Genomic DNA, 10,417 nt, shown 5'->3' on the forward strand with positions numbered 1-10,417 from the left:
AAGCTGTACTTTGGAAATTTATATTCAATAAATAAAAGTTTAAAAAAAAAAAAAAAGAATAAAACAGGGGGCCGGCACCATGGCTCACTTGGTTAATCCTCCACCTGCGGTGCCGCCATCCCATATGGGCACCAGGTTCTAGTCCCAGCTGCTCCTCTTCCAATCCAGCTCTCTGCTGTGGCCCAAGAGGGCAGTGGAGGATGGCCCAAGTGCTTGGGTACCTGCATTCGCATGGGAGACCAGGAGGGAGCACCTGGCTCCTGGCTTTGGATTGGCATAGCTCTGGCCGTAGCAACCATTTGGGGGGTGAACCAATGGAAGGAAGACCTTTCTCTCTGTCTCTCTCTCTCTCACTGTCTGAAACTCTACCTCTCAAATAAATAAATAAAATCTTTAAAAAAAAAAATAGAATCCTGAGTGGAGAAAACATACCACAACTTAAAAAAAAAAATAAAACAGAAATTCTTGATATTATAAGCTATTTTGCATCCTCATAACATCATTTACATGTTTTAAATAATGATGAGTGGCCATAATAATAATAAACAACATATCTGCTTCCTCTGATAGGCTATAAGTTTCAGAGGTTTGCTATAAGAAAGCAATACAATAATAAATGCACATTTAGTATTATCCTAAACCAGCATATTGTAACAGGAAGTCTTTCAGTAATATATAAACATGATCTCCACCTGACACACATACATAATAATAGAAAACGTGAAAAGACATTAGTTAAGCAACATTAAGAGGTGCGGACATTGTGATACAGTGGGTTGAGCTGCCATGTGCGATGCCTGCATCTCATATTGGAGTGGAAGTTCAAATCCCAGCTGCTCTGCTTCAGATCCAGCTTCCTGTTAATGCCCCTGGGCAGGTCAATGGTGACGGCCCAACTACTTGGGCCCTTGCCACTCACATGGGAGACTCGGATGACGTTCTGGGCTCCTGGCTTTGTCCTGGCCCAACCCTGGGTGTTGGGGGCATTTAGGAACCAAACCAGCAGATAAATAATCTCTTTCTCTGCCTCTCCTTCTCTCTGCCCTTCAAATGAATTAGTAAATAAACGTTTATTAAAAAGCAACACAAAATAAATGCCATTTTAAAAATCAAAAGAAAGTGCTACAAATATTAAGTATTTAAGTATTTAAAAGATAGTATTCTTGGGGCCAGCGCTGTGGCACAGTGGGTTAACGCCCTGGCCTGCAGTGCCGGCATCCCATATGGGCACCAGTTCTAGTCCCGGCTGCTCCACTTCCAATCCAGCTCTCTGCTATGGCCTGGGAAAGTAGTAGAAAATGGCCCAAGTCCTTGGGCCCCTGCACCCATGTGGGAGACCTAGAAGAAGCTCCTGGCTCCTGGCTTTGGATCAGCACAGCTCTGGCCGTTACGGCCATCTGGGGAGTGAACCAGCGGATGGAAGACCCCTCTCTCTCTGTCTCTACCTCTCTCTATAACTCTTTCAAATAAATAAAATAAAAATTTTTAAAAAGTTAGTATTAGTTTTCAGAAAAAGATGTTTTGTTTATTTGTAAGGTGGACTGACAGAGAGAAAGGAAAAGACAAGGAGAAACATCTTCCATACTCTGGTTCTCTCTCCAAATGGCTACAACAGCCAGGGCTGGGTCAGGTGGAAGCCAGAAACTCCATCTGAGTCTCCAGACCCAAGTACCTGGGCCATCTTCAGTGCCTTCCTAGGTGACTTAGCAGGAAACTGGACTGGAAGCACAGTAGCTTCTTAGTATCCGTCATCTTTGTTTCATGACAACTATTCCAGATATAAAAGAAAACTCTTGGGCCCGATGTAGTGGCGTAGAAGGTAAAGCCATTGCCTACAACACCAGCATCCCATATTGGCACCAGTTTGAGTCCCAGCTGTTCCACTTCCGATCCAGCTCTCTGCTATGGCCTAGGAAAGCAGTAAAAGATGGCTCAAGTCCTTGGGCCCCTGCACCCACGTGGGAGACCTGGAAGAAGCTCCTGGCTCCTGACTCTGGCCTGGCCCAGCCCTGGCTGTTGCAGCCATTTGAGGAATGAACCAGCAAATGGAAGATCTCTTTCTCTGTAACTCTGTCTTTCGAATAAATAAAAAGCCTATGTAAGAGTACACGTTGTCTCATATGAGCTCACTGCCTTTTTTTTATATTACTTATTTATGGAGCCAGCACTGTAGCATAGCGGGTAAAGCCGTGGCCTGCAGTGCCAGCATCCCATATGGATGCCAGTTCAAGTCCCGGCTACTCCATTTCCAATCCAACTGCCTGCTATTGTGCCTAGGAAAGCAGCGGAGGATGACCCAAGTCCCTGAGCCCCTGCATCCACGTGGGAGTCCCAGATGAAGCTCCTGGTTCCTGGCTGAAGCCGGGTCCGGCTTCAGCCATTGCAGCCATTTGGGGAATGAACCAGCAGATGGGAGACTTCTCTGCCTCTGCCTCTCTGTCTCTGTAACTCTGAATTTCAAATAAATAAATAAATCTTTTTTAAAATTTATTTATTTATTTATTTGAAAAGAATGACCGAGACATAGAGAGAAAGAGATCTTCCGTCCCCTGGTTCACTCCCCAAATGGCTGCAATAGCCAGGACTTGGCCAGGCTGAAGCCAGGAGCCTAGAAATCAGTTTGGCTCCCACGTGGGTGTCAGTGGCCCAAGCGTTTGGACCATCACTGGCTGCCTCCCCGGTGCATTAGCAGGGAGGTGGATCAGAAACAGAGCAACTGGGATTCAAACCGCTGCTCCGATACAGGGTGCCAGCGTCCCCAGCCTGGGTTTAACCTGCAACACCATCTCTGCCTCCCCCCCCCCCCTTTTTAACTAGAAACAGCCCTTAAGTTTTTATTTCATTATTATTTTTTTTAATTTACTTGAAAGGCAGAGAGACATAGAGAGAAAGACAGACAGACAGAAGGAGAGATCTATTTGCAGATTTACTCCCTAAATGGTCACAACAGCCAAGGCTGGACCAAGCCTAAGCCAAGTCTGGAACTCAACCCAGGTCTCTCGTGTGGGTGGCAGTGGCCCAAGCACTGCAGCTGTCACCTGCTGCCTCCCAGGTGTGCAGCCAGGACTTGAACCCAAGTGCTTTGATAGGAGATTTGGGTGCCCCAAAAGCAGCTTGACCACTGAGCCCAGTGCTTGCCCCCAAGGTCATTTCCTGTTGTAATGCTTGCCCTCATTTTGTTTTACTACTGAAATTTGTATTCCTTTTGCAAATTCAAATTTTACATCAGCTTCTGCTTTCACTCAGTTTACTTTGGAGCAGCATTTACAAATGACTGTAACTCAGCAAATATTTAAACACTAAAAAAAACCACCTCAATGCACATTAAGTAGTATTCAAATAATGTAATACTCCTGTCACTATACAGAATCCCAGATTGATATTACAGATTTAGGGGCCAGTGATGTGGTGCAACGGGTAGGGTCGCCGCCTGTAGTGCCAGCACCCCATTTGGGTGCTGCTTCGAGTCCTGGCTGCTCTACTTCCAATCCAGCTCTTTGCTATGGCCTGGGAAAGCAGTGGAAGATGGCCCAAGTCCTTGGGCCCCTTCACCCACGTGGGGAACCCAGAAGAAGCTCCGGGCTCCTGGGCTCCTGGCTTCTGATTGGCGCAGCTCTGGCCACTGCGGCCATTTGGGGAGTGAATCAGCATATGAAAGACCTCTCTCTGTGTGTGTGTGTGTGTCTCCCTCTCTCTGTCTATAACTCTGCCTCTCAAATAAATAAGTAAATAAATAGAAATTACGATTTAAGAACTTACGTTGCCTCCCAAACCTGTTATTTCTTTGTTTACCACTCATCAGATTTATACAAAGTCAACTGTGCCTATGAAGTCACTACTATTTTATCTGCAGAAATATTTGCCTTTAGCCACAGACAGGCCACAGATACAGAGCCCTGAGCTGGCAGGGAAGGAACACTGACATGGGTGGGCTCACGCTGCACTCTGGCTAGCTACACCCCGCCGAGACGTCATGATCGATTGGACAGTCCCAAGGCAGACTTTGTCAACGCAGGGGCAAGTCCGCACAGGGCACAGATGAGCACCAGCAACTCAGAGGGAAATGAACGTGGATAGTGGGGGTGGGTGAGGACGGAGAAAGCAGGGAGCCTCCAGGCTGAAGAGGCGTGGTTTTCTGCACGGGGAAAGTGAAAGGGTGGGGGTGCCGTGGTGAGCCTGGCCACCTAGAAACATGGGTGGGATTTCACCAGCCCTTGCTTGGGTGAGTTTCTGTTGTCACTGGAAAGCCGGTGGGACTTTCTCCTCCGAGGCCAGCCAGGCCTGTGCGACAACGACTTCCACTTCTCCCCTGGAGGCCACAGCTCACAGCTGCCGTGGGCCGCCTTGGGGGCACGGGGTCTCCGTGCGCATGGACCAGGTCCTCAGCGGGTCTCAGGTGTGTTGGCCAGCTGTCCTCAGCTTCAGGCCTGGCTCTTTCTCTTCCATGTTCTCTGCTCTGATCCTCGAGTGGGCCAAGGCTTCCCGAGAGCCGGAGGCTCAGTGAAGTCCCTCCGTGGCTGACGTGGTTTGTGCTGACGTCGTGCCCACAGTTTAAGGCCACGCTCTCCTCGTGCCTGTGATTGCTGGAATTGCCAAATCCTTTTTGGTCTGGGTCCTGGTTTCATGTAGAAGCAGCTTCTCTACCCACAAGCTCATCCAAGTGTAGTCGTCCCTCCACAACAGGTTTCTCCACAGCCTGTGTGAAGAGTGAGATAGATTTACTCACATACTGACCTGGTAAACTCCATCGATACATAGATACTCCGTGTGTGTGTGTGTGTGTGTGTGTATAATTGATTATTTGAAAGGCAGAGCATCAGAGGGAGAGACAGCAGAGACAGAGAAAAAAAAAAGATCTTCCACCCAAGGGTTCACTCCCCAAGTGGCTGTGACGGGCAGGGCTGGGCCAGGCTGAAGCCAGGAGCCTGGAACTCCATCCAGGTCTCCCACATGGGTGGCAGGGCCAAGAGCTCAGGTCATCTCCTGCTGCTTTCCCAAGCACTTTACCAGGAAGCTGGATCAGGAGCAGAGCAGGCAGAACTTGAACTGGTCTCTGATATGGGATGCTGGCATCACAAGCAGTGGCTTAACCCACATCACCAGAATGCCAGATATATTATTAGGTTAAAAAAGGCAATGAATAATGTCTATAGTACTATGAGTGTGTGTCTCTTCATAATTGTGTAGAAATCATGCTGAAAGGATATACATTAAACTTTTAAAAAAGGTCTATTTATTTGAAAGTCAAAATTACTGAAAGAGAGGGAAAGACACAGAGATCTTCCATCTGCTGGTTCACTCCCCAGATGGCTGCAATAGCCAGAGCTGGGCCAGGCAGAAGCCAGGAGCCAGGAATCCCATCCAGGTCTCCCATGTGGGTGGCAGGGGCCCAAGCACTTGGGCCATCTTCTTACTGCTTTTCCAGGCCATAGCAGAGAGCTGAATCAGAGGTGGAGCAGCCAGGACTTGAACTGGAGTCCATATGAGATGTGGCGATTTTACCTGCTACAACACAACACTAATCTCCCCACTCCGTCCTCCCCATTAAACTCCTGACTCCAGTTGGAGCATGTATATGGCAGGAAAGAAACGACAATTTCAGGGGCCAGCACTGTGGTGCAGAGGGTTAACCCTTGGCCTAAAGCGCCGGCATCCCATATGGGCGCCGGTTCTAGTCCCAACTGCTCCACTTCCAATCCAGCTCTCTGCTATGGCCTGGGAAAGCAGTAAGAAGATGACCCAAGTACTTGGGGCCCTGCTACCCCCATGGGAGACCTAGATGGAGTTCCTGGCTCCTGGCTTCTGCCTGGCCCAGCTCTGGCCATTGCGACCAATTGGAGAGTGAACCATCGGATGGAAGACTTCTCTCTCTCTCTCTCTCTCTCTCTCTCTCTGCTTCTCTTCCCTCTGTATAACTCTAACTTTCAAATAAATAAATAAATCTTAAAAAAATGATAATTTCATTTTTTATTTTATTCTAAATTATTTTCATTTATATATGCTAGGTTTTAAACTTTTTTTAGATGTATATATTTACTTGAAAGAGAGTTTACATAGAGAGAAGAAGACAGAGAGAGAGAGAGAGAGAGAGAGAGAGAGGTCTTTGGTCGGCTGGCTCACTCCCCAGAGGGCAGCAACAGCTGGAGCTGTGCAGAGTAAAAGGAGCAGCATGAACTTTAAAGGGTAACAGAGCCGGCAGGAAAGGCCCCCAGCAGAGGCAGTCTCAAGGGCGTCTTTTAGTATCTGCCTTATTATCATAAAAAACGTCAGGGCAGGCATTGGGCATAGCAGTGGACTTGGGATACCCAGCATCCCACACTGGAGCGCCTGGGCTTGGCTCCCAGCTCTGTGTCTGACTCCAGCTTCCTGCCGGTGCAGGCCCTCAAGGTAGTGGTGAAGGCTCGTGTAGTTGGGTCCCTGCCACCCACATGAGACCTGGATGGAGTTCCCAGTTCCCAGCTTCAGCAGGGTGCAGCCCTGAGCATGGGGAGGGAACCAGTGGATGGGAGATCTCTCTCTCTCTCTCTCTCCCTGCCTTTTTTTTTTTTTTTTTTACAGGCAGAGTGGACAGTGAGAGAGAGAGACAGAGAGAAAGGTCTTCCTTTTTGCCTTTGGTTCACCCTCCAATGGCCGCCGCGGCCAGCGCGCTGCGGCCAGCGCACCGCGCTGATCCGAAGGCAGGAGCCAGGTGTTTCTCCTGGTCTCCCATGGGGTGCAGGGCCCAAGGACTTGAGCCATCCTCTTCTGCACTCCTGGGCCATAGCAGAAAGCTGGCCTGGAAGAGGAGCAACCGGGACAGAATCCGGCGCCCCGACCGGGACTAGAACCTGGTATGCCTGCGCTGCAGGCGGAGGATTAGCCTATTGAGCCATGGCGCTGGCCTCTCCCCGCCTTTCAAATAAACAATTCTTAAAATAATTTCAAAACAGGGACGGGCACTGTGGCGCAGCAAGCTAAGCCACAGCTTGCAGCACAGGCAACCCACATTGGAGCACCTGTTGGAGCCCCGGCTGCCCCAGCTAATGCACTTGGGAAAGCGGTGGAGGATGATGTAGGCACCTGGGCCCCTGCCACCCACGTGGGAGACCCAGAGAGAGTTCCAGGCTCTTAGCTTCAGCCTGGCCCAGTCCTGGTCATTGTGGCTGTTTGGGGAGTACACCAGAAAATAGAGGATCTCTCTGCCTCTGTCTCTATATCACATTGCCTTTCAGATAGATAAATAAACATATAAATAAATAAATAACAAAAAATTGAAACGTAAAGAAAAGTTAAACTGTCTGCAGACCCATCACTTAGATTCAACAATTATTGATATTGGTCAAGTCACTTAATTTGTAACACAAATAAATGGATGCTGAACCATTTGAAAGTTCACCCCCAAGTATTTAAGGACTTAACTCCTCAGAACAATGTTCTCTTTTTAGAAAAAAAATATTTTATTTATTTACTTGAGAGGTAGAATTACAGACAGTGAGAAGGAGAGACAGAGAGAGAGGTCTTCCATCCACTGGTTCACTCCCCAGTTGGTTGCAATGGCTGGAGCTGCACCGATCTGAAGCCAAGAGCCAGGAGCTTCTTCCTGGTCTCCCACACTGGTGCAGGGGCCCAAGGACTTGGGCCATCTTCTACTGCTTTCTAGGCCATCCGCAGGCCATTGGAAGTAGAGCAGTTGGGACTCGAACTGGTGCCCATATGGGATGCTGGAACTGCAGGCGGAGGCTTAGCCCACTTCGCCACAGCGCTGGCCCCAGAATGACATTCTCTTACATAGCCGCACTGTTATTATCAAACACAAAAGTCAACATTAATTTCTGCCGGTGCCGTGGCTCAACAGGCTAATCCTCCTCTTTGCGGCGCCGGCACACCGGGTTCTAGTCCCGGTCAGGGCGCCGGATTCTGTCCCGGTTGCCCCTCTTCCAGGCCAGCTCTCTGCTGTGGCCCGGGAAGGCAGTGGAGGATGGCCCAAGTGCTTGGGCCCTGCACCCACATGGGAGACCAGGAGAAGCACCTGGCTCCTGCCTTTGGATCGGCACAGTGCCACAGCCGCAGCGGCCATTGCAGGGTGAACCAACGGCAAAGGAAGACCTTTCTCTCTGTCTCTCTCTCTCACTGTCCACTCTGCCTGTCAAAAAAAACAAAAACAAAAAACAAAAAAAACACATTAATTCCTTTTAACTACCTAATGTGGAAAATGATCCCCCACCCCTAGTGCATTTAACCCAGACTCTCAAGCCCTATTCTCTCCTTGGCTTGCAGTTCCTCAGGATCCCCATGATGGCTACAAGTCAGCTCCTTGCTGAAGAGTAACTCGCTGAATTAGGCAGTGGTGCAAGGGTCCAGTGAGCCCCACAAGGCCGGCGCTGCGGTGTAGCAGGTTAAACCACTGCCTGTGGCACTGCAGCCCCCATGGATGCTGGTTCAAGTCCCGCTGCTCCACTTCCCATCCAGTTTCCTGCTCCTGAGCCTAGGAAAGCAGTGGAGGATGGCCCAAGTGCCTGGGTCCCTGCACCCTTGTGGGAGACCTGGAAGAAGCTCCTGGTTCCTGGCTTTGGCCTGGCCCAGCCTCAGCCATTGAGGCAGTTTGGGGAGTCAACCAGCAGATCTAACATCTATCTCTATCTCAACTTGGTCTCTCTCTCCGTAACTCTGCCTTTCAATTAAATAAATCTTAAAACAAAACAAACAGTGGGTGCCTCAAGACCCCAGATTTCAAGATGCAGAATTCAGTTTTCTCCTCTGTAGTTCACACCCCACACTGGACTCCATATTGTGATGATTCACAAGAACCCCAGACCCTGATCCAAGTGACAAAGACACAGACCAGAGTGCACCTGACGCTTGGCCCTCACAGTGCTCTCAGAAGAGCACACCAGCCTCCTGTCACTGATAGCAGAGGACGGCCACGAGCAGATGGACAAGAGACCACACATGAGCCCACCACACACTGCTCCATCCCAGCTTTCATCTCTAAGAGCAGCCACTCAGGGCCCGCATTGTGGTGCGGTGGGTTAAGCCGCTGCCTGTGACTTTTTTAAAGATTTATTTATTAAATCTTTTTTTTAAGATTTATTTATTTGAAAGGCAGAGTCACAGAGAGGCAGAGGCAGAGGCAGAGAGAGAGAGAGAGAGAGAGAGAGAGAGAGAGGTGTCTTCCATCCGCTACTTCACTCCCCAGATGGCCACAATGGCCAGGGCTGCACTGATCCGAAGACAGGAGCCAGGAGCTTCTTCCACGTCTCCCATGCGGATGCAGGGGCCCAAGGAGTTGGGCCATCCTCCACTGCCTTCCCGGGCCACAGCAGAGAGCTGGATTAGAAGTGGAGCAACCGGGTCTCAAACCGGCGCTCATATGAGATGCCGGCACTGCAGGTGGTGGCTTTACCTGCTACACCACAGTGCCGGCCTCAGTAAATAAATCTTAAAAATGAGACTCACCACTGCTCCTGCCTCCAGGAGTCTGGGAATGGGCGACAGCCGCCTGACTCCTTGTCCTCGTCCTGGCTGTGAGGGAGTCCCCGCCCCCGCCCCGCTTTCCCCACCATCTCAGTGTCTGTGATTGGCTCACTGCATTAGACAGTAGAACAATTCTACAGCAGCAGCTAGTCTGAATCAAAGTCATCTCCAGTTCCCTAAAATGCCCTTTTTAAACAAAAATCAGATGGGTAAAGTGCCAAGGTGAGGGAGACACATCTCGTAGGAGAACGTGAAAACCCCAGTCACCACCCGTGCTTCTGTACCACGAAAGAATCCCAAAAGGTCTTCAAAGGGTTGTTGTTCTCACAATTCAGGATGCAACCCAGGTCACACGCTGTACCTTAGTGTGGTTTGCGTTATGTGATCTGATTGAGTTGGGCCTGTGTTTCCCGGAACCCCCTCCCCTGAACGGTTTCGGGTCAGAATTGAGCAAACGAAGAATTTGCATGCTATTTGGAAGGCAGAAATGAAGCAGTGAGCCACATTCCCTGAAGGTCCCTGTGGGCAGACGTGGCGACAGAAATGTCAGTGAGCTCCAGCTTGTCCTTGCTTTGCTCTGATCATGTCCACTGCCGAGTCCCCGCGCCTCCAGACCCACGGAGGTGGCGGCCACACAGACCCCCAGCAAACCTCCCGTCACAGCCTCTGGTGAGCTGCGATGCCCGCGTGGAGGCTCCTCCTGCTGCTCTGACTGTTGTCCGGGTCCTCCTCTGCGGCTCCTCCCACAGCTACGGCAGGTCCAACGCCCGTGACACATTCCGTATCTCGCCAGAGTGGCTCTCGTTCCTGGCTAGCAGGATTACTGGTACTGACAATGGTTTCGGGGACAGACTCCTGCGGAGTGGAATCTGGAACTTTCTGAACTCGGGGCTTCGTGTCCCCATCTTGGGTCTGGGAAAGGGACTGAAACACCTGCAAAGAAACTCTGCCCTTCTGTAGCTGC

The 10,417-nt window shown here is 50.1% G+C and overlaps 1 pseudogene; it reads right to left on the bottom strand.

The window, feature by feature from the left end:
- Nucleotides 1-9,652: 9,652 nt before the first annotated feature.
- Nucleotides 9,653-9,748, bottom strand: LOC133764995 (small nucleolar RNA U13; annotated as a pseudogene).
- Nucleotides 9,749-10,417: the final 669 nt, after the last annotated feature.

This window comes from Lepus europaeus, chromosome 7, assembly GCF_033115175.1.
Source record: "Lepus europaeus isolate LE1 chromosome 7, mLepTim1.pri, whole genome shotgun sequence".
NCBI lineage: Eukaryota > Metazoa > Chordata > Mammalia > Lagomorpha > Leporidae > Lepus > Lepus europaeus.